This window comes from Citrus sinensis, chromosome 5, assembly GCF_022201045.2.
Source record: "Citrus sinensis cultivar Valencia sweet orange chromosome 5, DVS_A1.0, whole genome shotgun sequence".
NCBI classification, from domain to species: Eukaryota; Viridiplantae; Streptophyta; class Magnoliopsida; order Sapindales; family Rutaceae; genus Citrus; species Citrus sinensis.
In genome coordinates, this window is record NC_068560.1 from 17,022,533 (window position 1) to 17,038,706 (window position 16,174).

General features: G+C 37.4%; 1 protein-coding gene and 2 long non-coding RNA genes across 5 annotated transcripts in view; 2 read left to right on the forward strand and 1 right to left on the reverse strand.

Annotated features, from left to right (window-relative positions):
* Positions 1-16,174, reverse strand: part of LOC102623904 (probable disease resistance protein At4g27220) — a 90,958-nt gene that overhangs the window by 46,634 nt on the left and 28,150 nt on the right. The window lies entirely within an intron of this gene.
* Positions 5,676-6,228, forward strand: LOC127902769 (uncharacterized). The gene is made up of 2 exons (XR_008055345.1): positions 5,676-5,895; positions 6,028-6,228. It is a non-coding gene; the product is annotated as an uncharacterized LOC127902769 (long non-coding RNA).
* Positions 7,230-10,174, forward strand: LOC112497495 (uncharacterized). The gene is made up of 2 exons (XR_008055332.1): positions 7,230-7,411; positions 9,974-10,174. It is a non-coding gene; the product is annotated as an uncharacterized LOC112497495 (long non-coding RNA).

Genomic DNA, 16,174 nt, shown 5'->3' on the forward strand with positions numbered 1-16,174 from the left:
GTCTGCTCGCCTTCGCTTGGTCGAGCAGATTCTGGCACGCTTGGCTTGTGGTCTCGCCATAAAACAGGCTTTGAGACTTAGCCTTTGCATGCCTTAGAAATTTTTACACCGTTATAAGTGACTGAAATTTGCTCGACGTTTCATTAATTACTGAATTCAACTTACATAAGAATGCATAACAACGAGAATAAATAGAAATAACTTTAAAACATGATCAGGTCTTACTGGAAATATTTCTTGAGGTGCGTTGCATTCCAGGGGCGTTTCACCTCATGGCCATCCACGCGAACAAGCTTGTAGGCTCCGAGTCCAACTATCTACTTGACTCTGTATGGCCCCTCCCAATTTGGTCCAAGTACTCCTTGTGTCGAGTCTTTCGTGCTCTAGTTTACTTTTCTCAGTACCCAATCGCCGACCTTGAACTGTCGTATACACACCTTCTGGTTGTAATATCGAGCAACTCTTTACTGGTAAACGGTTGATCGCTTCGATGCTTGTTCCCTCTTCTCGGTCAGCAAGTCTAGATTCAAGCACATCTGGTCGTTGTTTTCCTGCTCATCGAAGTGATCGGTCCGGTGTGTGGTCATTCCTATCTCGACTGGTACAACAGCTTCATGTCCGAAGGCCAAAGCAAATGGAGTTTCGCCGGTTTCTATTTTGTGGGTTGTCTTGTATGCCCACAGTACACCCGACAGCTCATTAACCCATGTACCCTTCTTTGCTCCAAGCCTAGTTTTCAGGAGCCTCTCTATTATCTTGTTGGCTACTTCTACTTGCCCATTAGACTGAGGGTGAGCAGGCGAGCAGTACTTCAGTTCTATCCCGAGGTTTTGGCAGAAATCCCTGAAGTTATGGTTGTCAAACTGCCTGTCATTGTCTGTTATCAAGGTGCAAGGGATCCCGTACCGACAGACTATGTTTCTCCATACAAAGTCAGTCGTCTTTTGCTCTGTGATCCTGTTGAGGGCTTCCACCTCTAACCATTTCGTGAAGTAGTCTATCGCTACTATTGCATGTGTTGCTGCCCCTCGTCCCTTTGGCAACAGCCCAATCAAATCAATTCCCCATTGAGCAAATGACCATGGCGAGGCCATAGAAGTGCGCTTCTCTAGTGGTTGGGTAGAGAAATTTGCAAAACTCTGGCAGCTCACACAACTCTTAGTTTTCTCCTACGCATCCTGGTGCATCGTCGGCCAGAAATATCCCTGCCTTAGAACCTTGTGGGTAAGGGATCTCGCGCCCGAATGGTTTCCGCAAACCCCTTCATGTACTTCTCTCAGTACGTAATCCGTGTCGTTTTCATCCAAACACCGAAGGAACGGTAGAGTGTATCCCCACCGCTATAGCACCCCATCAATCATCGTGTACCTAAAGGCCTGGGCTCTGATCTTCTGAGCCCGTAGCTTATCTGGTAGTAATACCCTGTCTCTAATGTACGAGATTATCGGGTCCATCCACGAGCATTTCTGTTCTATCCGCATCACCTCCAAATTCTGCTCGATGCTAGGGCTGGACTTCACCTCCAAAGGGATTGACTTAGGCATTTTTGGATCTGCTACAGCTGCCATCCTGGCTAGAATATCTGCTCGACTGTTCTCCTCCCTTGGGATTTGTATCACCTCAACCGCCTCAAACTTCCCAATCATCTGCCTGACTTACATGAAATTTTTCACTTACATGATTTGCCACCAGTTAAGAAGCAGTTCGAATTTTCACCCTATCCGCTTTCTCTGCCTTGGCCAATTCCATGCCCGCTATTAAAGCTTTATATTATGTCTGGTTATTTGCGAATGTGAACTCGAACTTTACAGCATATAAGATTTCCTCACCCTTTGGGCCTTCCAAGACAATCCCTGCTCCAGACCCCTGCTCCCCTGAGGATCTATCCACCGACACCTGCCATACTCAATTTTTGTTGTCGACTCTAGCAGCCTCCAGCTGGTCGAAACCTACTTCGGGCTCTGTGAATTCTGCCACGAAGTCGGTCATTGCCTGTACCTTTATTGCTGCTCGGGGTTTAAAGCTTATGTCAAACTCACTCAACTCTATGGCCCACTTCACTAGCCGACCAGAAGCATCTGACTTGTGTAGAGTCTACCGTAATGATTGGTTTGTGATTACCGAGACGGGAATGCCTGAAAATATGGCCTCAGCTTCTGAGCAGTAACCACAAGAGCAAGTGCCCATTTTTCTAACGGCGGATATCTGGTCTCAGCATTTAGCAGGGCCTTGCTCGTGTAATATATCGGATATTGAACCCCTTCTTCCTCTCTCACTAGAACAGAACTCGTGGCATGATCTGATACCGCCATATATAAGAACAGCACGTCCCCATCCCGTGGTGTGGACAACAGCGGTGTTTGTTGCAAATATTGCTTCAGATTCTGGAACGCGTCTTCGCATTCAGGAGTCCACTCTGTTTTCTTTCCTCTCCTTATCACTTGAAAGAATGCTTGGCACTTATTTGTCACCTTGAATATGAACCGACTCAAGGCTACCAACCTCCCCGTAAGACTCTGTATCTCCTTCAGGTTATGAGGAGATCTCATCTGCACAATTGCCTGGATCTTCTCGGGATTCGCCTCGATCCCCCGATGACTCACCATGAACCCAAGGAATTTTCTTGACTCGATCCCAAAGGCACACTTCTCCGGGTTGAGCTTCATCTTATACTTTCTCAAGAGTCCAAATGTCTCCTCGAGGTGCTCGACATGTTCCTTCGGGATTTTTGATTTGGTTATCATGTCGTCCACATACACCTCCATTGTTCTCCCAATCAGCAGCTTAAAGATTTTGTTCACCAACCTCTAGTACGTGGCCCCCATATTTTTAAGACCGAACGACATTATCCTGTAATAGAACAAACCCTGGTTAGTAATAAATGTCGTGTTCTCCTCATCCTGCTCGAACATGGGGATTTGGTTGTATCCCGAAAATGAGTCCATGAAGCTAAGCAGGCCATGTCCGGCTATTGTGTCTACCAGCTGGTCGATCTTGGGTAAGGGAAAGTTGTCTTTCAGGTACGCCTTATTGAGATCCGTGAAATCTACACACATTCTCCATTTGCCATTAGCCTTTTTCACTAACACCACGTTCGATATCCACTCAGGGTAGTTAACTTCCCGAATGAACCCTATCTTCAAGAGCTTCTCCACCTCGCCATTTATAGCCTCATACCTCTCCTGATTGAAGCACCTCATTTTCTGCCTTACTGCCCGATCACTTTTCTTTATTGCCAGCCTATGACATGCGACCTCAGGGTCGATTCCCGACATGTCTTCATGCGTCTAAGCAAACACATCTGCATGAGCTCGTAGGCATTGCACCAACTCCCGCTTCTGCTCTTCTTTAAGCCTCGATGCGATTCGGATCGTTTTTCCTGGATCATCTTGTCCCAAGCTTACTGTCTCCAGCTCCTCTACAGACTCCTGTCTGCCATTCTTGGCTCTCACTCATGTATTAAGGGATGTAATATGCATTGCTTCCCTTACTGTTGTGGAGTAACAGCTTCGGGCCATTCTCTGGTCTCCTCGTACCACTCTAACGACTCCATTCACCTGGTACTTGAGAGCTAGATAATGGTTGGAAAGTACCGCTTTATTCATCCTCAGAAAGGGATGGCCTAGTATCATCTGGTAAGGACCCTCTTCGTGGACCACCACAAAATCCAGTATCATAGTCTTTTTTGTCGGAGAGCTGCCAATTGTGATGGGCAGTTCGACCACGCCTAGAGGAACCAGTTTTCCTCCTCCAAATCCCTTCAAGGAGGTATTGGTATGCTCTAACCTCAGGTCTGCTATTTCCATCTCCTCTAGAGTTGACTTGAACAAAATGTCGACTGAACTTCTTGTGTCTACCAGAATCCGGTCAAACTTCTTGCTAGCAGCGGTGACTTTAATGACTAAGGCATCCTCATGTGGATATAGAATCCCTTCCTCATCCTCATCTGTCCACATGATTGGAACTTGCCTGACTCTTGCTCACTTGGCTGTTGGGGTGTTGAAGAATACTTATTTGCTAGTCATAGCATACTTGGTGTAGTTCTTCCTCGACCTATTGGAATCTCCTGCCAATGTTGGGCCCCCAACAATCACTCTTACTATAGGCTGCTCGTGGCTCAAGTTCCTGTTACTCTGCTCCCCTTCACATGACGAGGCCACCATCAGGAATGTCCCATCTATGAACTCGTCTAGCTATCGATTTCTCACCAAATCTTCAACCTGAGTTTTGAGATCCCTACATTTAGTTGTGGTATGACCGTGGGTGCCATGGAACTTGCAATAACACCCCATATACCTCCTGCTGGGTAGCTTTGTTATTGGGGCAGGGAGGTACAGTAATCCTCGGTCCTTTATGGCCTCGTACACCTCGTCCAGGGGCATCTTCAAGGAAGTATACCGCTCATAGTCCTGGTTCTGGTCGATCATGTGCACTGCCCTTTCCCTGTTTGTGCTGTTCTGAACTGGAGGAGGTAACAGCGCTTCTGGTCTACTTCCTCTACCACCATGGGGGTGTGGATGAAAATGACTATATGTCGAGTCATGCCTTCTCCAAGACTCCTTGGCTGGTTAACGAGGAGGTTGCGCCCTGCTGCGCTGATATTGTAGTGGTCTCTGATGAGGCTAGTAAGCGGTGACCCGACCTCCTGTACCACTGCCTGAGGCATTGTGGTCCCTCCTCTTAATTGGCCCATTTCCTGGTAAGGCTCTCTTCACTTTCCTTCTCAACCCTTCTAGCTAGTCTGTCTTAATCCATGCTGCCTTTTCCTCCTCAATCTCTATGTCCCTCTTAGCCTGCTCGTAAGCGGCTGCATACGTCTGAATAGCTGGGCTCCTCAAATTGTACCACAGTCTTCCTATCTTCACTCCTTCTTTCAATCCCCTTAATGCCTGAGGATGGTTGAAGGCTTTCAAATCGAGGACAGCGCGATGGAACCTCTTGATGAATTCCCGAAGGGTTTTTTCCTCCCCCTGCTTCATGCTCTTCAACTCCATCATGTCATCTTCCGGTGCCATTGCCCCACGAAACTGCTCTGCAAATTCTTGGCACATCTGCTCGAAGGATTTGATGCTCCCTCGAGGGAGTTTCCGGTACCACTCGCGTGCTCGCCCCTCTAAAGATAGTGGGAACACCCTGCATCTTTGAGCTTGGGATAATCCTTGCACCCCAGTTATGTCGTTAAAGCACTCTATGTGCACCAACGGATCGGTTCGCCCCGAATATTTGAGGTCTGGGAGGCGAAAATCCCTCGGAATGACTACCCTCATAATTTCTGCCGAGAGCGGGGATTCTCCATCCAGCATTATCCTCCAACCTGGTGCTCTGCTCCGTCTTTGCATGTCATCTATTATCTGCGCTAATCTGCGCACTTCTTCTTCCAATTGTACAGCACGACTAGGGTCGTGTGTGATGCTAAAGCAGTTGGTGCTCCTCTTTCCTCCTCAGTCACACTTCAATTAAATGATGGGGCACCACCAGCCGATTCCACTTTATATCGTCAACTTATTGGAGCCTTACAGTATTTAACGTTAACTCGGCCAGATATTAGTTTTGTTGTCAACAAATTATCTCAGTTCATGCAACAACCTTCACAAATTCATTGGCAAGTTGCTAAGCGAATCCTTAGATATTTGAAAGGGACAATTTTTCATGGTTTACATCTATGCTCATCTCAGTCCCATTCCTTGATAGCTTACTCTGATTCTAATTGGGGAGGAAATCTTGATGATCGCAGTTCTACTAGTGCCTATGTTATTTATTTTGGAGGTAATCCAATTTCATGGTCATCCAAAAAGCAACGTTATGTTGCTCGCTCATCTACAGAGGCAAAATTTCGAGCAATAGCTGCTGCTGTTTCAGAAATATGTTGGATCAGGAACTTGTTGGATGAACTTGGTATAAACTTTTCTATGCTTGTTCTACATTGTGATAATCTTGGAGCGACATACTTATGTTCAAATCTGATTTATCACTCAAAGATGAAACACATAGAAATTGATTTTTATTTTGTTCGTGATAAAATTGCAGCAGGTCTTCTTTGTGTTTCTCATATTCCTTCAGAAAATCAGTTGGCTGATACCTTGACCAAACCACTGTCTCGCAGTCGTTATATTGCTGCACGTTCCAAGCTAGGAGTTCTAGATGGAACACCTATCTTGCGGGGGCATATTCGCCAAACATGTACATAGATAACTACTCTCTGTTTCAATAACTTGTAATCTTATCTTATCTTTACCATTAGCTTGTAATTATCATATAGGCTATGGCTTAGCTTGTATTTATCTTATAGGATATGACTTATCTTATAGTGTTTGGCTTATCAGCCAAGTATGTCTGACTTGTATAAATTGTAACGTTACTCATTGATAAATCATTGATTCATACAATTTCTTCATTTACCTCTTACGTCTCCTACTTTTCTTGTTCTTCCTCGAGGAATGTGACAAATTGAGAGATAGCATCAGATTTGAAATTTAAAACAATAAAAATAATATAAGTAATGTAAATTCTAAGTGAAAATATTAATAATTATATAATATAATTACAATGTAAAATAAACTCATACTACCGTTGTAAGCTTGTAGTCAACTTTGACAACATATTAAAGCCTCCAATGTGCTTGAATAAAACGTGTTACGGTACTCTACCACTGGTGCTAAAAGCTAATTCAGAAGCAACATTTGTAATTAGAATTGCCAAAATATCTCTAGCAATTCGTGTCAATATAGGATATCTATAGACATTTATGTTACACCAACTCAAAATATTAAAATCTTTCATCTGTGGCATAACTTTCTCATCCAAATATTAATGTAGTCAATTAGGCCTAAAGTTTAATAATATAATTATTTTCATTTTTTTTATTTATACTAATATTTAATATTTTATTATTTATTTACAAATAATTTTAAAAATTAAAATTAAATCAAAAAATTAGAAGGGGATAGGAATTCCGCCGTATCTCCGTCTTTTATCTTAATAAGAAATTGGGTAAAAAAACTATCTCTATTCCTTTTCTAAAAAAAAAATTAAGTAAAAAATTATGTACCCTCGTGAATTGGGAAAATCTCTAGGGTCATGTCCCCGCGGGAATATCTGCTATTCCTAAACTTTGTAACAGCCAGTTGCTTTTGTGACTGTTTATGTGACGGCTAGACTGCTCTCACTTATGTTACTAACCACGAGACGGTGTCACGGTAGAGAGCCAATTGGCATACTATTATTTTGACGGTAGAGTTATAAATTTGTTTCTAAATAGAAAACTATTTGCTGAAGTCAATATTTTGAAAACCAAAGTCCCAAATTCTCTCTCGTGCGTGCCTGGCCATCCTAAACCTTACTGGTAGCCGGAGAATGGCGTAAAACGGCAGCGATCTTCTTCTTCATCTTATTCTCTCTCTCATCGTTTCAGGTAAGCTTGTGATTATGAGTTTCTTCTCTTTCTTAGCTTGTAATTATAGGTTTTGATTTCTTTAATTCGTATTGTAACCATTAATGTCAATTTTTGTCCCGCCGGCAATATTTCTTGTTCCTAGAAGTTGAAGCCCTTCTGTTCTTGTTCCATTGGTGACTTTGCTCACTCAAATTAATTTTGTTCTGCGGAATTTACAAAGTTCAAATGGATTCATTTGGATTACTATTGAATTTAGCTTTCATTTCAACATTCATTCTAATGTTTTACAATCATGTATTTAGATTTACTTTAATTTTATGTTTAAAGCTTCTACAATGAATAGCGGAGCTTGGGTTCTAGTTTCATTTTCTAATTAACTTGTTTTAGTTTATCTTATATGCTCGCCAAGTGCTTGTTATATTGTCTGATAAGTTATATAACATTGCTGATTCTATATTAGTAATCTCATGTTCCATTTACGGAAATTATAGCACAAAAGTTTTTACAATGGCCTGCATCTACAAACTGAATTGACTTGTAGAGTAAGAGCTTGGATTAGTGTTATGTTCTTGAATAAATGAAAGTTCATATTGTGTAAGAGCATGTAGATGTAAAGCATCACTACCATTTCTACAAAATGCTTTCATTCTGTTCAGATGCTCCTCTTGAACTTTGAAAGGTGCCTCATTCAAGTCCTAGCTATAACTAATAGCTCTGATTGCTTAAGTTCCTGTGCTAGCTGAAACAGATTTATTTAATTAATTAATTGTGTATGTACTAATTATATTGAAAGTATATGAAGAAATTGTTTAACATGAATGACTTCTAAATGACTTAAAAGCCTAAAGGATATGTGAAATAATGCTCATTTCACTTGAACGAGCCTAATACTTTTATGTCTATGATTGTCAATCTTGCTTAAGTGTTTCAGTTAAGTGGTTTACCTAACAGGGGAAAAAATTTAATGGAAAACTTTAGAGTTCTAACAGAAATATAGTTGACTGCAGATATAGTTATTTTACGGTACATAAATCATATTGTCCTATACTCAATGTCCTACGACCTATTTTATTTTATATGGTCATTCATTTTTGCGATGGTTTTTTGTGCTTATGAGTATGGAAATAGTGGGATTTGGTGTGGCAAACAAAAATATACATATAATCAAGTTTCTTAATCATGTATATTGGTTTTGGGTATGAGTGTTTTCCTATTCTAGTTCTAGACAAAGTTTCTTCATTTTGGTCTTCAGATTTCCAGTAGGTTAAGTTAAGCAACTATCATAACTAGCTAGCTAGTTATTGCCTGCCTTGTCGCCATTACCGACGCCATTACATTGCATGGCATAAGGAATAGTAACTAGGTGATTATTGGTGATTCCTTGAGTTTATTATTGGCCAAACAAACATATTCGCCTTTACCCACAACTTAGTTTGATTAGTTATTAGATAATAAAGAGCCTTAATCTATGCATTGCTTTATTATTTTTATTTGGTTTTTCTTTCAACAATATTGTTGATTTCTTATAAAAAATATTCATTGGTTTTTAAACACCTAATCATTGGCTATAATGAAGCTAATTAAAACTGAGGCTTTGGATCAATTTCTGTTAACAACATACAAATGAGCATAACCACCCCCCCCCCCAACCACCACCAAAAAAAAAAAACCAAATAGGAAGACTTTGCAAGATTCACAACCAGGTTACATTTAATTTATTAATTGTGTGTACGTCCTAGTTATTTGTTGATAGAATAGGAAGAAGTATTTTAATATGAATGACTTAAAACTTATTGCTCAGTAAACATAATGTGCATCAGTGCTAGAAAATGTATTTATTGTTTGTAATTTTTTATGGTTTTGCTTAAGAAATGAAATGTGACAAAATGCTACATTTTATTAGGAATAAATTGAAGAGATTTATGATTTTTATGTGTTATTCAAGTTTCAGATTCAATTTTAAACTTTTGATACATGCATTGAAAGCTTAAACTCCTTTAAGAAATTATTAATAGACACATGTTTTATTAGTGTCATCTTTTGGATGATAGTGAGGATCTTATGTCTATTAATAATTCTTGAATTATCTAGGCTTGGACAGTTTGGTAATGCATAGATTTCTATGGCAGCTAGTGCCTGAAATTTTTTTCCCACGTAAAAATGGGTTTTTCCGCAGCTGCTCCTCATGTTCTCTGGGTGCATACTAGACAAATGGGTGTCATGTGTTGTTTTGGCATAACACATAAACACTCATTTATCTATGTCGTGTACTTGAAGAACTATAGGGAGATGCTTCCGAAGTTTCTATAAACGTAGAGGAAAACTTTAGATACTTAAGATTGAAGAAACTTATGCATTCTTGAGTGGGATATATAGGACCACTTACCTTTTGTAAATATGAAGGGAATGTTGGATATATTGATGGGAGTGGAGGAGCTGAGTGGGATGAATGTAATCGGTTATGATTTTGCTGAGTCGACTTGGTTTTGAGTCTTGTAATTTTGTTTATAAATGGAGTACTATCTCCAATGTTGGTTTATAAATATGTTTCATCTGGCTGACCTAATTTTTTGTTTCTAGGTAACAGGCTTTATATATCTGTAATTGATAGCCAAGTGAAGTTCTCAGCAGTGGGTGAGGATATTTCTTTACAGAAGGTATTGCAAACTGTTTTTTAGATTAATTATTATTGTATATATACTTTAATTTTCACATCTTTTTCTCTGATTCTTGTGGCTTTGCTTGCTTCCATATATATAAAACCATAAAATTGTATAATAATTTTTTTATTATATTGCGAAACTGCGCACACATGAAAATATCTTGTTTAGTAGTAGAAATGAAGAATTAAAGTGATTTATTTAACTAATTTTTCTAGTGCATTAAAAGGAGATAGTCATGGACCAGAGTTGGGTTGGTTTGCCAAATAGATATCCAATTCATATACTGATGGGGTCAAAAAATTTATAGATTTTGCATTTGAGAATGTTGTTGGTGATAAAAGAATTTATTGCCCTTTAGAAGTGTCGTAATATCGATATTTCATTATAAGGAAAGTAGCAAGAGACCATATCATTATAAATGGCTATTGGTTAAAGTATTAGAACTGGATATTGGAGGGTGAGCCATCTTCATCTTTGAAATCTAACTAAGAAACAGGTTAGTCATGACTCGGGTAGTGATGCTAGTATGGTTGGAATGATGCATAATGCATCACGTAATCAAATGTTCAAGTCACACGCAGCATTGTTATGGACTATCTCCGACTTTCTAGCATATGCCAACTTGTTTGGGTGGAGTATTAAAGGTAAATAAGCATTTCTTGTTTGCCAACAAAACACTAGATCTAATTGGTTGATACATAGTAGAAAATTGTCACGTGGGTCACCGTCGATTTTTACCAACAAATCATAGGTTCCGAAAATATAGTGCCATCTGATAAAACTAGAGAGTGGGGACAAGCACCTTCTCGGTTGTCTGGAGCTGAGGTGAAAAAGCAGTTCAGTAATGTACTTACTGAGTATAAGATTGAAGACTTGAAAAGAGGAGAATGAATAAAATAAAAGAAATGATAAGATTACTTGGAAGAAGAAAAGCATTTTTTATGAACTAACGTATTGGGAGTTCAATTTGATTCATCATAATGTGATCAAAATTTCTTAAAAATAGTGAAAACGACTCCTCCTAATAATATGGAAGATGGCTATAAAAGATAATTTCTTAAAAGTTTAATGTGATCAAAATTGCTTGTGAACGCAAGGGTTTTAGTTACACTGTCAACGCTGTCAATGTAGTGATACAATGAAGATGAAGTAAAGCATTAGTAGAATAATGAAGTTGACCAGTAACACAGTAAAGCAAATTTTATTCCAGAGCATGAAAACTTTTAAACAGTAACACAGCTCTTATTCCAGAGGCTGCACACGAGTGACCTGAATCTTCTTCAGAACTTTCAAATTTTATCAAGCAAAGCTTTCAAAATCCTTGCCTTCCTAAGTTAGGAAAGATAGACGTGGAGCAAACCAAATGAAATAAATGGGTAAACAGAACAAGCAGGGCAAAAATTAATAGCAATGTTACATTTGACTCTTTAGCCCTTTGTTCCTTCTCTCAGCATTCTTCAAAGGTTTTGAAAATAGGATGTGAAGCAAACAAAATAAAATAAATTTAGACAACACATGCCCTGTATTCAGCATCATAGATATCTCGAATATCTAATATAATAAATTTCACATCTAAAATACTAGAATTTCAAACAGTACTAGTAGTGAAAAAATGACGACAACAACAAAAATAGAAAATTACAAGACTGCTGATAAAATTTCATTTGCATGCATGTCTGACAAATGAAACTGAAGATAAAACAGAACAACTACCAAACCTTTCAAGCTTGACGAAGCCATGAGAATTGATAGCTCAGGCTCTGATACCAAGTAAAAGTTTCTAATCTGTTTGGTAAGTAAGAAAATGAGAGAAAATGAAAGAAAGAACAGAGATCATGTAAGAGCTGGATTTTATAAGTAAATATGAATCATCCATTCATTAGTTGATTGCAAATGTATTTATACAAGGTTCCTGAACATTTCAGATTCTATATGCTCGAGCGAAGCACCTGAGAGTTGAGCAGTGTACGCTAACAAACTGCTAACAAAATAACTAACTTATGCCAGCTCAGCTAACACGTCAGTAACTCTAACTATCTTGCTTAACAAACTGAAACAAACTAACCATTTTAACTATCTTAACAATCCCAATAATTTTTCCATTTGTGCATTTTTTTGAATCATAATCAAATGGGTAAATGTTGCAACTATTTTTTTTAGATATTTTCAGTTTGGGCTGTCAGCCCGAGGAAGTACGGGGGTCTGAGTTATTCAACTGAAAATGTCGGCCAAGTTCTTGTGTTAGTTTTAGTATATTGTGTAAAAATGATACACTCCAACTTGAATTTATATGCTTTTATGACTATTTGATAATCAAATGGGTAAATGACACGAAGAACTTTGAGTTTAAAAATCTAGCCCTGATGCCTGGTAGCCCTCCAACCTATGAAGCTCTAGATGTTTTAATGAGAAAACGACAAGACCATTTATCAAATTTCTTGTGGATATAAATACATACACATAGACGAGACCAACCTCCTCAAATGAGAATCAGAGTGATTACAAGACCTTGCAATGAGACAATAATACACCATCAAATCTCAAAATACAATAGAAATTCATGACATATATATAATAAAAGACCTCTCATTGAGTCATATATATTGAGAATAAATTTTTTTTAATACATACAAAGAGCTTAGCTAGAATGAAATGTCTTTGGACTTGCGATGATCAAACAAAGGAAACAAACAGGTTGCAACTCACACTATCACAGATGTAGCGACACGATGCAGTGAATCACAAGAAGATCACGAAGATGGAAACGGGAACCCCTCAGAATGTAAACTTTGAATAGAGGAAAAAAGGAAAACGACCTTATTCACAGAGGACGAGTGACTTAAATCTTCATCAGTATCCAAACATTCTGCAATCATAGAGTAGAGAAATTTTAACAGGAACAGCAGAGAAAATATTATGAATATGCACTGATTACGTTTTTTTTTTAATTTTTTAAATCCGATTAATGATATTGAGCTGTTCTTTAATTATGTGTTCATAGGGAAGAACATTTTCTAAGTACTTTCCTTGCCTTCTAACTTTCCAAGGAAATATAGGTGTGAAGAAAAGCAAACCCAATGAACAAACAGAGCACAAAGTAAAATAAAAGAACAGCAATGATGACGATAAATAATTGGCAAAGAAAGAAAGGAAAAAGTATGCACGTTTTCGAGGATTTAAAAAATACGAAGGCTTTTAATTAAATTTTATCATAAAAACGTATGCAAGGAGTTACAAAATTTTAGAAGACGAGGGGAGCTCGCAAAAAAAAAAAAAGACTCAAATTAAACTAGACTAAAAAGACATTCAATTATGCAAAATCTGTCCATAAAAGTCTGAAAGGATCATTAAAATTGCATTGCAAATTTAACAGTAAACCGAGGGATCCATTCTAAATAATTCAGATGAAATTGCGAAACAAGCCATGGGATTAAATAAATGAAATAAAAATTAATTACCAGTTGAGACTTTCTTCTAAAAATTCGCAACTCCAAGTCATAAGAAGCCTATGAAATTAGTCGTACTGCGTAGAGTATGACGACGACACCGCCAACAGCTGAAAGTAAAATTCTTATTCATCAATTTAAACTTTTACTTTATAAAAAATATCTTATCTATATTGTATTTAAGAAAGCAAATTTTGTAAAAATTTATCATGGGAGATAGAGAGTAATATGTATATACGTACCTTCTCAGCATGTAATTGTTGTATGGTTGTGTTTAGATCATTATTAGCCCAGCGCCGTTGATCCGCTGTCTCTCCATAGCAGACGTTTACTCTTAGAGGCATGATTGATTCTCCTGTAGTGAAAATCTTCATCTTGGGACAACCAATCACCCACAAATCTTGCAAAGATGGGAATTTGAAGGTGTAATTGGCAGAGCAGAAACTTGTGAGGCTATCTAAATCACGCAGTTCCAACGTCTTCAATTTGCGGAAAACAATCTCTTCTTTTTCAACTCCTTCTTTGTCATTTATTACCACCTCTGTCATTGCTCTGCATTCACGCATACGCACTGTGACGAGTTGCACTAGAGTTTTTGCTGTGGAGGATGTTACCAAGTGTATCAATTCCTTGCAGCCGAAAGCTACAATTTCCGTTAGGTTCCGAAAAGATACCGATGATGATGGCAATAGAATTAACAGACTTTGACAATCATATACTTTTAGAATTTCAAGATACTGAAAAATGGGGCCAAGTTTGGAGTCTTGTTTGCACAGCTGCTCAAGATGATAGTGCTGGTGCAGCTGTAATTCTTTTATCATTGCCAACTTCCCCACATGTTTCTCTAAGCATCCTTCCATCGAAAATACCTCTTCGTGGAATGAAAAATAACACAGTATGAGTATTTCGAGACTGTGAAATCTCTCAAGTACATTCCAGATTGGAAAACAAGCTGAGTCATCGCCAACAATATTTAGTTGTTTAAGACTGCCAAAAAGGTGTTGGGGGAAATCGGCCTGCAAAATCATCTTCACGTCTTTTCCATTTAATGTTAGGTCCTTCAAGTTGGGTAAGATCTGATCATCATCAATCATAATAATTATTAAGGTCAATTGATGTTCTCTCAAATGATTTTCTCAAATGATTTTAAGTAATCCAATCACACGCAGTGACTTTATAGTATTTGTTTTATATTATATTTTACACAAAAAAATGAATTATTGAAAAAAATTATTAAATGATTTTTTATATGTTAATTTTAGAGGTAAAAAAGAAATTAAGGAAAAAATTTTGATTTATACTGGCTGGAAATTATTTTATTGCACAATAATAAATTACTAATTTATTTTGTAAGTTCTTATATATGGAAAGCCTAAGTATCTCCAAAAGGCTTTATAAATTTTACTCTTTCAAATTTCTATTTGCTTACCTATGTGGCAAATAGAAAAGTGAAAAAATATGTTATTCTCCAAAAGACTCTTCAAATAGAAATGAGTTAATATTATTTTAATTAAATAACTATTTTTTAAAAATAAAAAGTCAATAGTAATTAAAACACCTCTCTCTCTTTCTCCAACAAAAAGTAATAAAATATAAATTGAAGAGGGGGAATGCAACTCTCCAAATTTGAAGAGAGATGATCATTTCTTATTTGAAGAATCTTAATTGGAGTATTTTTTGGAACTTTAAATGCTGATGTGGCTCTTCAAATAAGTAATAAAACCTTATTTAAAGAGTCTTTTGGTGATGCTCTAAGGATTCTTTTATAAATGCTATACCTAAAAAAGTTCATATAATTATTAATCTATCAATAAATCCCTTAGTCTAGACTAGCAAAGATTATTGTATAATAAAAGTTTTCAATTTATTGAGTATTAATTTATTGATGCTTTGTCATATTTTTTAAAGTTCAAACTAAGCTATTGATAGAAATCTAGAAAATGGCTTCATACATTTTCCAACGGCAATAGGGCCTGTTGTGCAGGAGTATCAAGTTCATCATTCTCAAAAAAAAAAAAAAAAAAAGATTGAATTATTGATAAAATTTATTAAATGATTTTTTATATGTTAATTTTAGAGGTAAAAAAGAAATTAGGGAAAAAAGGTTGATTTATACAGGCTCAAAATTATTTTATTGCACAATAATAAATTACTAATTTATTTTGTAAGTTCTTCTATATGGAAAGACTGAGGATTCTTTTACAAATGCTATACCTAAAACAATTCATATAATTATTAATCTACCACATTGATCCCTTAGTCTAGACTAACAAAGATTATTGTATAATAAAAAATTTTAATTTATTGAGTATTAATTTATCGATACTTTGTCATATTTTTCAAAGTTAAAAATAAGCTATTGATAAAAAATCTAGAAAATGGCTTCATACCTTTTCCAACGGCAGGGGGGGCAGTTGTAGAGGAATACCAAGTTGATCATTCTCATTATTCTGCGATAAATCTGCAGCGAATATCTTTAATTTGTCACAACCATACACATAAAGAATTTCTAGCGCGGGCCATTCCGAAGTATGCATTCCAGGGTACAAACATCTAAGTTTTGGTAGACCATCGAGTCTCAGAGTGGTGAGCGGTGGAAAGACAAAATGAGGGGTCACTTGATCTGCTCTGTTTTCAGAAATGATCTCCTGTAATTCCTTACAGAGTCGTAT